The sequence below is a fragment of the Bidens hawaiensis genome, unplaced genomic scaffold (assembly GCF_021521415.1).
Source record: "Bidens hawaiensis isolate Kalapana, Puna unplaced genomic scaffold, B.hawaiensis_p1.1 tig00006635_1, whole genome shotgun sequence".
Lineage (NCBI taxonomy): Eukaryota > Viridiplantae > Streptophyta > Magnoliopsida > Asterales > Asteraceae > Bidens > Bidens hawaiensis.
The window spans coordinates 1,181,951-1,199,842 of record NW_027491449.1 but is presented as its reverse complement, the minus strand read 5'-3'; the positions used below and the strand labels follow the sequence as shown (position 1 = coordinate 1,199,842).

The window sequence follows — 17,892 nt, the reverse complement described above, 5'->3', positions numbered from 1 at the left end:
ATGAAGCTGATGTTTTCGCTTGAGCATACAACCGTTCAAGTTCATGAATCTTGGAAGTTTCATTGTGAAACACACTCTCAATTAGTTCAGGTTTAATGATACTTATTGGAATGTCTTTCTCAGTGAACATTGTATCCATTCCCTTTAACTTAAACACACGAGCAGATGAAGGCTTAGATGCATTAGGATTTATGAAACGCAACAAATCCTTATAAGAAATTTTGGGTTTTTCTGGTTTCTTAGCCTTCACTGGTTTAACATGAACATCTTGTTTCATCTTAGTTGTGTGCGAACCATACACAGCCTCCTCCAATTCATGAGGTTCACATAGTATGTGATTAGAACTTGGAATGTTCTTGTTCTTGTGTATAATTTCAGGTTCGAGCACATCCTCAATGATAATTTTGTGTCAACATTTTCAACAAAAACTTTGTTGCTTTGAACATGAGGTTTCTGAGTTGAAGATTGGGTTTTAAGACTTTTAGTGGAAACAGGTTTTGATTTTTCTGAAATCACAGGTTCTTTAGGAATAACATCTTCCTCAGTTGGAGCGAAAGGATTTATTTTATAATCATTGTGAAATGGTGGAGGAATTTCAACAAAACCTATACCTTCTTTGAATCCTTTTGTTTTCCAGAAACATCAATAATTTCATTCAACAGAAAAGATGAATTTCGAAATTTACCCAATTTGTTCTTTAACTCAAGAACCTCATTCTCAAACTCGGTTATCTTTGACCTATGTTTCAAGATTTCTTGAAATTTTTGATCATTAATGGTCATTTTAACAGATAACTCAGCCTTAAGATCATGATTACTGATAGTCAACGCCTCAATTTTCTCTCTCGAATTTATTTGAGAAGTCAAGGATTGTCTATAAGTATCCTTTAGCGAAGCAAGTTCTCTAACTAAATTGTCATTTTGATTCTTTAAAGATTCTAACTTGGGTTTGTTAGATTCACAATCAGCACAATTTACATTAACAGATGATGTAGCAGGAATAGAATGACTAACCTCATTTATCTTAGCCATGCATGCAAAGACTGTGGTAGGTTTGTCACAGGAATCATCAGAATCCGATCCAGAGTCATTATTAGAAGATACCTCACTTCCACTAGCATCATGAAAATCTTGAGTCAACCTGAACAAAGCCAAATTAGCTTGATTATCATTGCACAGTAATCGTTGTGACCAATCATCTCCATTAGCTAACATTGCTTGTGACCCAGAACTTGATGGTTTCTTCTCAGCATCATTGCCTTTTGGCGTTGAAGAGTTTGAACTTTGACCACGAGGATCATTATACTCTTTTTTTCGGTTTGTCACACTCTTTTGCAAAATGACCGAATTCTTGACAATTATAACATTTCACCTTCAACTTATCAAATCCCAACTTCTTGTTTAGGGCAGGAAGATCTTTTCCGGTTGTTTGCATGAATCTTTTCACCTTACGAACAATCATTGCCATGTTCCACTTTAAATCCATGATTTCTAAATCATCTAGATCAATCTGATCATAATCTTCATCAGTTAGATCACTAGTGACAATTTTGCTACTAACCAGATTTTCATAAGACGTCATGAAAGCTGATAGAAAGGCAAAGTTTTGTTCAGCTTCTTTCATGTTGACGTTTGGAGGTGATGGATATTGATTTGTTGAAGACGAACTTCCTAAACCAGCAGAAACATTTGGTGATCCAGAGTTACCAGCAGCATAAAAACATGCTCTAGGATCACTATATATAGTTGTTTCATTTTCTCTTGCATTATGTGTTAAAAAGGTAGTGATCGGTGAGATTGTTGAATTTGGAGGCATGCTCCCATCATAGAAAGCAGGATCTTGACTTTCCTTTGATGACTTTTGACACTTGAGATCATATTCACGAGCTTCAATCTTTTGTAAAAACTCACTTGCAGTCAAGTCTTCATTGAAGTAACTGTTTTCTTTCAATACCATCAGAAAAGTAGAATACGAACTTGGTAATGCACTCTTAATAGTATCAATCTTGTCAATCTCAGAAATTTCCAACTTCATTTTATCCATTTCTGCAATCAAGTGATTAAATCTCGTTGTCATCTCTTCAACTGTTTCACATTTGAGTAAATTAAAGTTTCTAAATTGAAACTTAAGCATCACCTTTTTGCTTTCACCTGTGTTTCCCATACTTCTCATTCGGATATGTTGAAACAAAGAAGCACATATTTTAATTCTACCCACTTGATGAAATATATTTTCAGGTAAAGCCATGGTTAGAGTAGAATATGCTTTTGTCTCTATCTCTAATGCCTTTTTCTCTTCTTGTGAGTATTGAGATATAGCTTTAGGTCTGAATCTAATAGTCTCATCTCCAATTATAGGAACAATATAAACTTCATCTAAACAATATGAGCAGTCAGGATGAACTGATCCTAGATGAGCACGAAACCTAGGTTCCCATTTGGAAAAGTCACTGAACTTCATCGACCTTGGAAATTTTGAATGTGAACCTATCTCGGTATCAAGTTGCAGCATTTGTTGCATCAACATGTTTTGAGACGCTAATGCATACATACCGGCCATTTTTAACAAGTTTCAAAAACTTCAAGGGCGTAACGAATAAGATTAACGAATAAAGTGTAACGAATAAGATTAACTAATGGTGAATGTAACGAACTGTAAACAGTTATAGTGAACTGTGAACAGTGGATTAACGAATCAAATCTTAACAAAGCTAAGATTGATTAGATAGTGAATCAAGATTATTCTTAAAGAAGCAATCCAACGAATCAGAAAGTCAACGAATCAGAACGTCAAACTAACGAACTAACTAACGAATTAGCTAGCGAATTGTTAAAAGAAATCTTGATGAACTAGAACGTTTTCAGTAGCGAATCACTAAGAAAAACTTAGCGAGACAGATAACGAACCAGCTACAGTTGATTAGCGAATCAACTATAATGAATCAGGTTGTTACAAAAGTTTATAACTAACTCTGACACCTTATGCCATGTGGCAAAGGTTGTTACGACACAAATTCCAAAGTGAACGCGTGTCACACGAATCAGTTAACCCAAATAACGAATTAGATAAAACGAATCAACTATTGATGCGAACTGGCTAACGAATCACTTGAAGTTTATAACGAATTGACTAACTGTGATGACGAATCAACAAGAATAATATAACGAATCATTAGAAAGATGATTGCGAATCATATTCATCTTCAAATCTTCAAAGAAGATTTCCAGAAATCTGGAAATGATGAACACTAAAACCCAGAAACCCAGAAGCTTAAAATCCGTAATACAATCTCAATTCTTAAACAAAACTCACAAATAACCTACCAAAACACTCGTAATTCAATCGCGAATCCAATTCACCAAAGCTCGTAACCGATTATCTCCGATAACCAACTCAATTATACCAAAATACACCCCTGTTTGGCCTTAAACCAAAACCGATACCAAATCCACTCAAAACCAATCCAAATCTCAATTCCAATTCACAAAACCTTTCCAATACTCATAACAACTCAAATCTAATCCAATTCGTCCATAATTCACTCAATTAACCTTAAATTGATTCAAATTTAACCAAAACAGAATACTAATAGTAACGAATATTAATTAACTGTCAAAACAACTAAATCAAGTGTAATTCGAGCCCCGAAAGCTCTAATACCACTTGTTGGAACCCGATCTGTATCAATCCTATAACAATAACAGATCTCAGATCTGTGTATAATCGATTAATACCTTAATAATAGATCTAGCTCATAATTACGTATGATTAAGTGTTATATATGTTTATGTATTATTAGTATATATGTATTAGTGATTGTATAATATTAGGATGAAGATCGAGAGCGGATTTTGACAAAGGTTTCGTTAATTAACTCTCAAAAGTTAACTTAAAACGTGAACAGTGTTCACTATATATAGAAGATAGGTCTGGTTCGCTAACATCCCTAGCGAACCAGACACTACTTCGTTACATACATAAATAAACAAAATATCTTAACGAATCACCCCCTGATTCGTTAACATCCCCTAACGAATCAGGAGGGAATAAACTTAAGTCTTAGTTCGCCACACACGCTTTAGCGAACTAGACATTACATTAGCAAACTAGAGAATAACTTAATAGATTATTACATTAAACATAAACCAAATACTTTAACGATAATTACAAAGACTCAAGACGCAAAACCGTGCTCTAACAGATATACCAAGAAGGACTAGAAGTTGATAGGACAAAAATAGAAACCATCTCTAAACTTCCGCCACCAACCTCAGTCAAAGCCATTAGAAGTTTTCTAGGTCACGCAGGATTCTATCGTCGTTTCATAAAAGACTTCTCCAAAATTGCTAGACCCATGACCAAATTTCTGGAAAAAGACGCACCATTCGCTTTCTCTGAAGAATGTGTTGAATCATTCAATACATTAAAGACAAGCTTATCAACGCACCAATCATTACTAAACCCGATTGGACCCTTCCATTAGAGATCATGTGCGATGCAAGTGACTTTGCAGTTGGAGACGTACTCGGACAACACAAAGAAAAGCATTTTCACCCAATTTACTACACTAGTAAAACTCTTAATGATGCACAAGAAAATTACACCTCAATAGAAAAAGAGTTACTAGCAGTAGTTTTCGCCTTTGAAAAATTTAGATTCTACCTCGTTCTTTCCAAAACCATAGTTTACACCGATCATTATACGCTACCTCTTCAACAATCAAGATGCTAAACCAAAACTCATCCGATGGATTCTCCTACTCCAGGAATTCGATATAGAAGTCAAGGATAAGAAAGGAGCAGAAAATGTAGCCGCAGACCATCTCTCTCGCTTAGAATGCCCAGCTTCAGAAGAACATCACAAGGAAATTATCAATGATAATTTTCCAACTGAAGTTCTCATGCACATCCAAGCAGTCATTCAAGAGGAAGAAGAAAGTCCTTGGTTTTCCGATTTCGCAAACTATTTAGCTTGTAGAATCTTAAGAAAAGGCTAACTCATCAGCAGCAGAAGAAATTCTTTTCAGACCTTAAGTTCTATTTCTGGGAAGGTCCATACTTGTTTAGAATAGGAGCCGATCAGGTTGTTCGTAGGTGTGTTTCAGGGAAAGAATCCTTAGATATCCTCAAGCATTGTCATAAAGGACCAACTAGCGGACACCACAGTACCGCCACTACTCTCTAGAAAAGTGTTTGATGCAGGATTCTTCTGGCACACCATACATAAAGACACACATGCTTTGATCCAAGCATACGATGCTTGTCAAAGAGCCGGGAACATCTTAGCCAAAAATGAGATGACTCAAAAAGGCATTCAAATTTATGAAGTCTTTGATGTATGTGGAATAGATTTCATGGGCCCATTTCCTAACTCATTCGGAAACAAATACATCCTTGTAGCAGTCAATTATGTGTCTAAATGGGTAGAAGCACAATCTCTTCCCACTAACGATGCTCGAGTAGTTGTACGATTTCTGAAAAAGTTATTCTCACGATTCGGTACTCCAAAAGCCCTAATTAGCGACAGAGGTACTCGTTTCTGCAATGCCTTAATGGAAAAGGTCTTAGCACGATATGGAGTTCACCATCGTTTGGCAACACCATATCACCCTCAGACCAGCGGGCAAGTAGAATTTTCGAATCGGGGAATAAAAAGGATCCTCGAAAGGACCATAGGAATGAATCGCAAAAATTGGACAGAAAAGTTAGATGACGCTTTGTGGGCCCTTAAGACATCCTACAAAACCCCCATAGGAACAACACCTTTTAAACTCGTTTATGGAAAAGTATGTCATCTACCCGTAGAACTTAAGCATAAAGCCAACTAGGCTCTAAGAGCGGTGAACTTTGATCAAAATTCAGCCGGAATAAACCGAGAAGATCAAATTCACGAACTCGAAGAGTTAAGAACATTAGCCTATGAAAACTCCTGGTCTTACAAAGAAAAGACCAAAAGTTTACACGACGCTTGTTTAAAAGGAAACAAAAAATTTCAAGTTGGCGATCGTTTATTGTTATATAACACACGTTTACGACTTTTTCTAGGAAAGCTAAAATCTCGTTGGACAGGACCTTACGTATTTCAATCAGTTTTTGACTATAGGACAGTGGGGATTTCAAATTCTGATGGCCACAAGTTCAAAGTTAATGGACATCGACTAAAACCATACATCGATGGACCATATGAAGATGTTTCGGAGGTAATAATCCTCCAACCAACTAGATAACATACCGGGAGCAAAGTCTGGCCAAGACCTTCTTAAACTAGGCCTTGTAAATAGTTAAAAAAAACAATTTAGTGTCTCAAAACACGGGGGTGTGCTTTTAAATGCATGGACCCGTGCCACAAAATGCGGGCCGAAATCTTCGCTGCAAAAATCTCAGTCTGACTGGTTTGTAACAGAATTGTCAAAACAAAAACACGAGGGCGTGCTTCTAAAAACACGGGGCTGTGTCCGGCTTCTAGTATGCTATAAAAGGCACCCTTTGCCAATGCATTCCTTGCGCCAACCCAAACCAAAAACACTCTCTTCTAAACATGCCTACTGAGATGAGTGAAGCGATTCCCGTTCCTCGACAACCGAGAAACGAAACCTGACACGTATCCAAAACTGAACTTCTTTTGAAACTTCAAGAACTCGTCAAAGAGCTCACCGAGATGAATCTCCTCGCAGAAATGTGTCTTGTTCAACTCACCGAATCGGTGGAGAACATGAAAATGGAACTTCGAGACATTAACGAATAACTTCAGTTTCAAGTTCTCAGTTTCACATACTTTCCACCACCAGGACTATTCGGGAGAGGAGAACCCTTCGGAGAGATCTAGGAACCTTAATTTTCTGTTTTCATGTGTAAACAAGTGCACTAGGCACATCGTGCTAGAATCTTCAGGATTAACCCGAGTAATTTTACGTTTCTAGGAAAGCCGAACTTATCCCATATTTGTTTTTGGACTTTTAATTTTAATGAAAAGTAATTTTTAGGATGATCAAACTCTTGAAATAACATACCAAACATCATTCTAAAAATTTCGGCTCTCGTGTTTGGCTGAAAAATCAAAGAAACTAAAAGCATGGGGCCGCGCTTCTTGAAGCACGGGGCCGTGTTCACCTTAGAATCTTCAGCATGATACGCGCTGACTCCGTACAATTCTCTGAATCAGAAACATTTATTCCCCTAGCAGCACGGGGCCTTGCTTCTTGAAGCACGGTGCCATGCTCGACTTTCCATTCTCTATATAATGCAAGCAAAAACTCAAACCTTGAGGAAGAAATCATGATGCTCGAATGCATTATGAGAGACCAAGTCGAAAGTAACATCCCAACTGAGGATCGCCTAATCGAACTGATTAACAAAGTCGAACTACTGCGGTTTGAGAATTTCCATGTTGTGTATAGCCACAACAAGGATGTGGCTTTCAAGCTCAACTATCTTAACCGGGAGATCGCAAAGCTCGATAAAAAGCATTCTGAACTCTTGGAAGCTAAACGAGCCCCACCACACATTCAAGACCTGTTCGGGAATGGTGGTCGTTGAAGTTCCGACTTTGTCTTGTTAAGAAGTTACTCTTGCTAGTGTTATTTTCTGCGATTCGGGATTGCTGTTGTACTTTTCTTTCTACTATGTTTAACTATGTTTTATGTTTTAATGAAAATTAGGACCTTTTTAATTTCTATCTTAACTTTAACCCTCAAAGAAAATCAGTTAAAAACGAACCAGCCCGACAAATAATAGCGAAACAAAAATTAACTGACTGCTACATGCAGCACGGGGCCGTGCTTTTGTGTCTAGTGCAGTTACATATTTTTCTAATAAAATAACATTTTCCAAACAATTAACCCTAACACCACTTCGTTCTAACACCGAAAACCGCCGACCATTCACTAATTTCACAAATCTTTGCATCAATTCTTTGATTTCCAACCAAAGGTATGTTAATTTAACAAATCTATTGTTCAATTTCATCTTTCTAGGTCTAAATTAACCTCTAGTTCTCACCAATTGATTGAATCGGGTTTAAACCCGAAAATTAGAAGGGTTATTCGGTTAGATTTGAGATAATGAACTGTTAGATAGGTTTTAAAATAAGATTTCTTGGAAGAAATCATTCGGATTCGGATCTTAGGTAAAGTATTTAACAAATCAAATCCCAATCGATATACAACCGGGTAGAAACACAGTGGTTTCGCTTATGTTCCAGCATTTTAAAAATTTTGTTAAAATTTTGACTAAGTTGGGTACCAATTGCAGATGACCGAATATGGGGATGATGTATATGCATTCCTAGTCTTCCCAGGACACGATGCGAGGGACCAAAGAGCACAAACTAGAATGACCTACCTTAACCGACGCCTTCCAGAACCAAACTTTTATTCTTGCAGGAATACATTGAGGCAAGTCAATCAGTGGAATAGTTACAAGTCCATTGTGAAAGGACCACGGAAACGAGTTTTTATTCAGAGAGGGGGAGCTAACACAGAACTAACAAAGGAATTCCTAGCCTCTTTCTCTTTTAAGGCAAAGAATTTAGACGTGTGGAATGAAGAAGCAGTCGAGTTCAGATGCGGGGGTGAGTGGTATACAACATCGATCACCCAATTGGGGGTAGATTTGTGGATTTACACTACTGAGGAAACAGACAGCGAAATATGGTACAAAGCCGCAACAAAATTTGCGGATGAAGATGAAGATGGTGATGAAGACGCAGAGGCTGGAAACATACGGTTAGTGTGGGAATAACTGAGCTACGGAAACGAAACCTACATTGCAAGCAGCTCAAAGAGCACGGCTCTACGTGACTCGCTTATGAGATACATTCACCGGTTTCTTAGCCACAGTGTGACTGCTGTTGGTGCATTTTATGACCGTCGCTATGCAATTCTGATCAGCGGAGACGAAGTGACGAAGTTATAACAACTTCGCCATAGGCGAAGTTAGAACAACTTCGCCTACTGGCCCAAGCCCAAGCCCGCGAAGTTGATTTATCTATATATATGTGTGTCTTGGTTAGGTTTTGGTATCCAGAAAGTCAGAGTATTTGGTATTCAGTTTAATTGTCTAGAGAGAAACCGAGAGGGAGAGTAGTGTGGGACGACCCGAGGTAGAGCTCACCTCGGGTCGGTCGTGTCTTTGTTTGTGTTCGGTTTGTAACATGGTTTGGTTTTATATAACAGATCTACAGATTTGTTTATCCCGTTCGTGTGTTTGTTTGTGTGTAATCGTGTTCTTCGTCTTCTACACCATTAAACGAGTCTAGGAGGATTCCGCACTCCTAGACCTCGTGCGGATCTCGTATCGATCAGCGACGCCCTGGGGGGACTTATAAGTGGTATCAGAGCCTTAGGCTCTTATGCTATGGTTCGAGATCTGCGTTTTGGTGTTTCTGGCACGTTTCTGATGCGTTTTTGGCCGAACAGCCGCCGTAGGCGAAGTTATTGGGGTTCAGGTGAAGTTGTCGCTTAAATTTTAGGGTTTAGGCGAAGTTATGGCCAGGCGAAGTTATGGCCAGGCGAAGTTAATGAGGGGCGAAGTTGACTTTTAGGCGAAGTTGACTTTCAGGCGAAGTTAAATTAAAAAAAAAATTTGTTTGGAGTTTTTGTCTGTATGGCCAGGTGTACACGATTATTGTGAGACCGAAAGTGTTGTTCCGACAACGAGTGAAACTTGTTATCTCTTGGTCTTACGTGTGAACAAATACGGGTCAACTCTGGATATGGAGTTGAAATTGTGAATGGGATGTTGATTGAAACTGGATATTGACACATATATGGGTGTTTTTGGGCAAAGAAATTGTTGTTGTTCAAGGTTGACCAACTGAAGAAAGTCAAATTGAACTGAAGGTTTTCGTCATTACTGGATTGCGGTCAGAGCATATTATTTATGTTATTTTCAAGGCGTTCGAGAATTGGATCCTGAAACGTGATGCTTATTTATTAAAGTGAAAATTTTGGAACACGTTGGATTTAATCGGGAATTAAAGTGTTTATGTTCTTGATCGTTATCCCTGGTGATTGAAGATGCTTCGGATTAATTAATGGTCATGTGTGTTAGATTCTGTCAAGGTGGTTTTGTGATGAAATTGATCACTTGATGTTGAGTAGTTGAAGATTGAACCTTATCTTACTATACAATTCCGACGTGTTGGTGAAGTTGTGGAGGGAACCCAACTTCACGTGTTGGTGAAGTTAGAAGAACTTCACGTGTTGGTGAAGTCAGAAGGACTTCACGTGATTGGTTGAGATGATCAATTAGGCACGGGGATGCATGCATTTCAAAGACCTCGATCGATATAGTCGGAGAAGCTTACACTGAAGGGGAGATCTGATATGGAAGATGCTGGGTGATTGGTAGATTTGTGGAGTTACATGACAGTTTCAGACACGGCTGGTTGAAGATAGGATGGATGTTGCATGTATTTGTGAAGTTCAAGTTTGAAGAGCATAATGCAATCGAGTCCTACAAGAAGAAGCAAACAGAAGATCATCAGTTAAGAGGGAGTCTTTTGGTGCATGTTTTGTAACAGATGATCTTTTGTGTTTGTTAGAATTGAGAGCAACGGTCAAAGGGGAGTCTGTTGGTGCATTTTGTGACCGTCGCTATGCAATTCTGATCAGCGGAGATGAAGCGACGGAGTTAGAACAACTTCGCCATAGGCGAAGTTATAACAACTTCTGCCATAGGCGAAGTTAGAACAACTTCGCCATAGGCGAAGTTAGAACAACTTCGCCTACTGGCCCAAGCCCAAGCCCGCGAAGTTGATTTATCTATATATATGTGTGTCTTGGTTAGGTTTTGGTATCCAGAAAGTCAGAGTATTTGGTATTCAGTTTAATTGTCTAGAGAGAAACCGAGAGGGAGAGTAGTGTGGGACGACCCGAGGTAGAGCTCACCTCGGGTCGGTCGTGTCTTTGTTTGTGTTCGGTTTGTAACGTGGTTTGGTTTGATATAAAAGATCTGCAGATTTGTTTATCCCGTTCGTGTGTAATCGTGTTCTTCGTCTTCTACACCATTAAACGAGTCTAGGAGGATTCCGCACTCCTAGACCTTGTGCGGATCTTGTATCGATCAGCGACGCCCCGGGGGGACTTACAACTGCTCGTGGTCAAAGTGAGGGGGTTGTGAACCTGAAGGACTTATGGGCCGTATATTGCATGAAGAATGACATACCGTGCAACATCACTTATTTGTTCTGCAAACTGTTCACAACGAATGCAAATGCCAAAAGCCGAAACACCCCGATCTTTGGTGGCCTGTGGATATATAATCTTTATGGAGCTTACAATACAGATAGAAAAGGTACCCGCAGCCCAGACCCGATTGCTCTTAACCTTGGTTTTTGTATCAGTATGCAGATGGCCCAACTGATCAGCCGAGACCCAGAGGTGTGGAGACTACATGATGCCTAAAACCAGGTTTGGGATCCTTAGAACCCGGCGGAGATGATGATACAGGACGTGCCCGAGAGGAGAGGAGGATCACCACCACCACAGACCCGCCGCTACACTACCATCAGCAGGGAGGCCCATCTTCGTCAGGGGCCAACCCTAGCTCGTCACGTGATAGCCGATATTCATTCGAGGGCCTATACGACCTAATTGACCAGTTCTAAGCAAACACTACCGCCTCATTTAACAGGATCACAGAACAGATGGCTGCCTCTGATGCACAGTGGGCAGCTGAGTATGCAGAAACGAGGCGAGAGATTGACCGTCTAGGATATCGCATGGACAGACAGTGGGGACCGTTTGACCCGGACACGGGCAATTGATGAGCAGCGACAATGGTAGGTCGGGTATGGGCATGGGTGGGCTGGTAGTATTTTCATGACATTATTCTTATGCTTGTTTAAACAATTTACATTCTGTCGTTTGTTTGTTTGTTTGGTTGGTTGGAGACTTTTATGGCCGTAGGTGCCAAGACATTCTATTAGGTACTTATCTAGACCGTATGGGCAGGGAATGGATGATTCCATACCCAATTTTCAGCAAAAGTATGCTTAATTGTTTGTGGTTGTTTGCAGTTTTACATTATACAGGTACAAAATAGGAAAACAGACGAAAACATGGGACGCTCTGTCAAAGTTTCGTTAACCCGTAGGGAAGTACCTCTCCATTTTTAACCCACCATACTTAATTAGAATTTTAATATTTTTATGAATCTTTTCACATTGAGGACAATATGAGATTCAAGTGTGGGAAGGGGAATTACTTGACCAATTGCTGCTCAATTAATTATAAAATTCTGCAAAAAGAAAAAAAAAATAAAAAGAAATTTTATAATAGGAGAATAAAATTATGCAAAATATGACGTTTATACCCAATCCCTTCGTTATTATGAGATAAATCTCAAGCCATATGAATATTTTTTCGGAAGATTTGAGTGAGTCAGATGTTTCGTGTGATTTTGAACTTGTCGCAAATTTTCATTTCAAGACCGCACAAAGATTTGTATAAGGAAGAAGCTAATATTATCACAATTCCATCAAACCATTCTCCAACTACAAAACCTGAAAACCTCAAAACCTTACCATACCACTTTATCCTTATCACCGGTAAAATACAACAATGGTCTTTTACTGGCAGACCCTAAATAACTGGAAATGCATTCTGTCGATTTCAATTTCCATTGCTGCATACATTTCGCAAAACCTTGGTTGCCTCCAGAACTTAGGGAGAGAATCTTTTTCTTTATTAATGAGGTGAGGAAAAAGTGGCGCCAAGACGAACAAAGGCCTCCATTTTGTGGAGTTTCCAAAAGCGCAATGAAAAGAAGAGCAAAAAGATACGAACGATGCTTAGGTTGCGGAAACTGGTCTCACGAAGGAAGATGTAGAAAAGTCAAACTCAGTCTCAGCATGAATAAACCGAACTAATGAGGGTGGGTGATATTAGGCTCAAAGCCGAATGATCCATTAGAGTTGGGAGTTATGTTCAGAACATGATTGAGGAAGAACTTATCCACATCCTCGACAAAACCGGTCTTGACGATCTGACCTTAAAAGAGTCACCAGGTTTGTTTTATAAAAAATAAAAAAAATAAAAAAATAAAATAATATATATATATAAATATATATATATAGGGTTGGTATCCATAGAGAACTCTCATTTTTTAAAAAACACTAAGAACCAATATAGACCAATCATTATTTTTCAATCTTAAAAATTAAAAACTAAACAGAAAGGGTATAATGGTAACATCAATTATTTCTCATTCTCTTTACTAACTAACTAATTATTTATCCTATTTTTAATTCCACTATAATTTAACGTATTTACATATATCCTATGGATAAAATGATTTGAGTAGCAACCTTTAAATACTAATTATGTAAATATAAGTCTTAAAGTTAATTTATTATCAGTTCTTTCAAAGGTGCACGTCTCTTTACATATATGTAAAATTCATATTAATTATTTATTTTTAAATTTATTGTATATTAAATATATAAAATACCCATATACTATTCATCCGGTTTACTAACTGGTCATTCATTTATACAAATGTGACTCTTTATGATGATATTTCAATTTCCAAACTAACTGTATATGATACAAAAATGTTTTACATATATGTAAATCTACTATATTTACATATAGGTAAACAAAAATAAATGTTTAAAACAAGTGTATGAAAAAAAAATTTGGTACACATGTGCACATAAAAATGGTTCTGTTTTTCGTCTTCTGTATTTTGGTTGTAAAAAAATAGAGTTATTTAAGAATCTTAGAAGATTTAGGAGAGATTGTGAGAGTTTATAGGAGAGGTTATGGAAATTGTTAATTTTTAAATTACAATACTACCCAAATCAGTTTGGTTTAATATCCTTAATCTTTAATTTATTTACATATTTGCCATTACAGTTTTGAACCTTGATCATATCATCAATGGTTTAGATGGATTCTTTAAGTTCTCAACAAAAATACTATATATATATATATATATATATACTACATTATAATACGTATAGTCAACCCTTCATCTTTCATATTTCTCTCACACATGAGACGCTGGTGTAATAAACTCCGTTCACTTTAATGCTCCGATACAGTTGCATGACATTGAATCCTCCATTTAATTAGGTTATTCAATTCCTAAACAGCCAACGTTTCACTCCAGTCATACATAATATATCAACGCTTACCCAACCAGTCATTCAATCGAATCATGAGTTTTCTTTCTCTAGGGTTTCAGTTTGTACCTCAACAACACGCACAAGCAAGTGAACCGATTGATTTACGAGTAATAGGGTTTTTGTGACTTCCTCTTTCTGGTTAGAGTTGTGTTTCCTTCATTGATTATGTATGTGCAGGTTATAAATTTGAATTTCCTCTGATTTTAGTATGTGTGAATGCAAATTTCAACATTTTATCTTATTTTGTTGTAGGTTGAAACAAGTGATAGTGTAAGACTTTGGGTTTTTAATGATTCATATAGTGGTAAGCAAACTCATTATATTTACAGGAAGATTTTTTGTATATATTTTCAAGTATTATTTGCATTGAAATCAAAACACATGTATGTATCTCGTACAGGGCCGTCTCCGAGTTTTTTTAAATACCTCGGTCGAGCAAAATTATAAAGGCCCGTATGCCTTAACAAAAAAATTTTATTCGCTAGCGTACATTGATAAAACATAATCGACCGGTTTATTATAAGCAGAAACCATTCTAAGCATATACATATCTCATAAACCATTGCAAATAACATTATTTTTAATACCAAAAAACATATATATATATATATATATATATATATATATATATATATATATATGTATCAATCAATCAATCATGCCCAGTAAAATCCCACCGACAGCAAAACTATAAGTAGGGTCTGGGGAGGGTGGGATGTAGGCACACCGTACCTCCATCCAAAGGAATGAAGAGGTGGCTTCCAGAGAGACCCTCGGCTCTAAGTACATGTGTATGAAGCAAAATAAAGGAAATCAAAGTTTAACAGTTATATACAAACTACTACTAATTATAATAATATTAATAATAAGATCACAGTTTAACAGCTATATAAAAGCTAATAATAATTATAATAATAATAATATATGTAAGGGAAATACCATTATGGTATGCGACCTAAATAAGTTAAGTCTAAGCCCTAAGGTATTCAATTCTCTCTAAAAATCCTTAACTTTAATTCTACTTCTCCACGAATTCCTATCCTCAACCATGTCCTCGGAGAGGTTTAGGTCTATCAAATCATGTCTAATCCTCTCATCCCAAGTCAATTTCGGTCGTCCTCTACCCCTCATCCCCTCTATAGTAATGTTTTCTACGGATCTAACAGGATTCGTCGTCTGTCTTCTCTTTACATGTCCAAACCATCTCAATCTCCACTCTCTTATCTTGTCTGCTATGTTCGCCATCCCTAATCTCTCGCGAAACACAACGTTTCTTATTCGGTCTAGCCTTGTGTGCCCACACATCCAACGTAGCATTCTCATTTCTGCTACCTCCATCTTTCGCACTTGTGCCTTCTTGATGGCCCAACACTCTGTTCCATATAGCATTGCAGGTCTAACTCCCTTTAGTTTAGTCGGGAAACTCTTGTCGCACAATATACCTGTAGCTGCTTTTCATCTACACCATCCTACCTGAACTCGGTGGGTGACATCACTGTCTAATTCCCATCGCTCTGTACAAATGATCCTAAATACTTGAACTTCGTTACCCGAACCTTATATATATATATATATATATATTATGTACCCATCGCTCTGTACAATATATATATATATATATATATATATATATATATATATATATATATATATATATGTAATATGTATTAAACAGTTTGTGCCCCCGAACCTTATGTGCCCCGGCCGATGGTGCGGCTCGCACACCCTCCGAGCCTCCCATGATCTCGGATGATTGGAGCACCGTGTTGTAACACAGACGAAATCATTTCGATTCCGTTTCTGATCCGGTATTTCTTTTCCAAGTTGCCAATGCCTACTTTATTCCACTTCCTTTCTTTACTTGCTTTTAAATTTTTGCAGCAGAGCAAGTATGCAAATATAATCATCATTTTGTTATCATGATTCTTTTACTGATAAACACGTTACATGTGATTGCAGGTAGATGTTGCTATTATTGAGGTTGCATTAGGAGGGAAAACGAATGCAACTAATGTGGTAAGCAAATGTGCTAAAGCAAACTTCACTATTTGTTATCTACAAAAAAATGTGTCTGATATGATGCACATTTTTTTCAGATTCAATCACCTATAGTTTGCGGTATCATGTCGCTAGGGTTTGACCACACGGAAATCCTTGGTATGCTCATTGATCAATTTATTTTATATTGATTTGTTTTCTCCATAAATCAGTTATTGTAGGGTGTGGATGGGTCGTTTTGGGTCGATTTTCGCCCAAAACTGTAACCAGAAAATAATAGCTGATCGGTGATGGTTAATCAGTTTTGCATGTTGATTTGGTTCGGTTATAGGTCGATTGACTGTGAAATAGAAGTGGCCTTGAAATGTTTGCCTTGAGAATATAGCCCTAAATAATGTAATCGAGCCTGAAAGTTTTTGCTTAAAGTTTTTTAACCACGTAATAAGTTGTCATTAGACATTTGGGCTTCAGTAATTCAAGTATCCATTTGACATTTGTTTATATTACATAGCGTTCAATATATAAAGGTCGTGGGCCAGGTTGGTTAACTTTGCTTTTACTAAATCGTGGGTCAGTTCGGTTTTGTCGGTTATAGAATTATAAATAACCAAAATCGACCCATTGGTTATTGGTTAGGTTTGATTATATCGGTTTTATGCACACCCCTTAACCTTAAGTTATTGCATAACTGAAGTTTGAATATAATAATATTCATGTTTTATGTAATTATGCATGACCAGGAAACACTCTTGAAGAGATTGCAGGCCAGAAGGCCGGTATCTTTAAGGCAGTATTAACAAATAATAATAATAATAATAATAATAACAAAACTGTTGCAATTTTTTTAATAGGTTTATTATTATTATTGTTGTTGTTGCATTTACTTTTCTCAGCCACCTGAAGCGATGCAAGTACTTAAAGAAACCGCTTCACAGTTATATGTAAATTAAGTTTCTCTTTTTACTTAATTACATAATTTTATATTGTAATAGAAATAACCAAATTACCCTGTTGTAGGTGTGCCTTCAAGTTGCGAACTAGTTGGATGGTAATTTGTTAAACGATGTTGGGCTTGCTGTCATGCTAAGCTACGTGACTTCAGAGGACCGTCAACTTGAAGCGATACCCATGGACCTGATTGTAAGCACCGCAAAAAGGGAACGTGTCAAACATAAACTTTTTGACTCAAACGACCCGTTTACTCAAAAACTTTTTCAAGGTCCAACTTTTATTATTTAGGCTTGTAAAATGAACCGAGTGAGCACGAATGGAGCATGTTCGTGTTCATTCGTTAAACTTTAATCGAATAAACAATCGAACATGAACAACTAAACGAGCGAGGTTTTCTTGTCCATATTCATTCGTTAATAAAATGAACTTCATTCGTTAACTACTGTTAACGAATGAACATAACTGAGTTAAAACCATTTAAAATGTAAATGTCAACAAAAATGTGTTGGTCCTAAAAACTTATTAAAACTAGACTAAATTGTAATGGGCCTAAAATTTAAATGAATATATTAATAAACGTATATAGACAACTTAAACAACCATAAAGTAATGCAGATAAATGAGTGCAAACAAATTTAAATGAAAGAACGTTCACGACATAAATGAACGTATGGGACATGTGCTCATGTTCATTGGTTTCCTAAAATTTTGTTCATGTTTACCTAAAATAAAAAAGTTGATTAAAATCCAATTGATTTCCCTTGCATGCAATTTGTGCTGGTTTAGAGTCAGACTACAATTCATTTTGAATAT

The 17,892-nt window shown here is 37.1% G+C and overlaps 1 protein-coding gene across 1 annotated transcript in view; it reads left to right on the top strand.

The window, feature by feature from the left end:
• LOC143633251 (heat shock 70 kDa protein 17-like) overlaps positions 1-11,473 on the top strand; it is a 152,929-nt gene extending 141,456 nt beyond the window's left edge. The window contains exon 15 of the transcript XR_013153643.1: positions 11,462-11,473. The gene's annotated coding sequence lies outside the window, so the exon portion shown is untranslated. The remainder of the gene's footprint in view (positions 1-11,461) is intronic.
• The last annotated feature ends 6,419 nt before the right edge of the window (positions 11,474-17,892 follow it).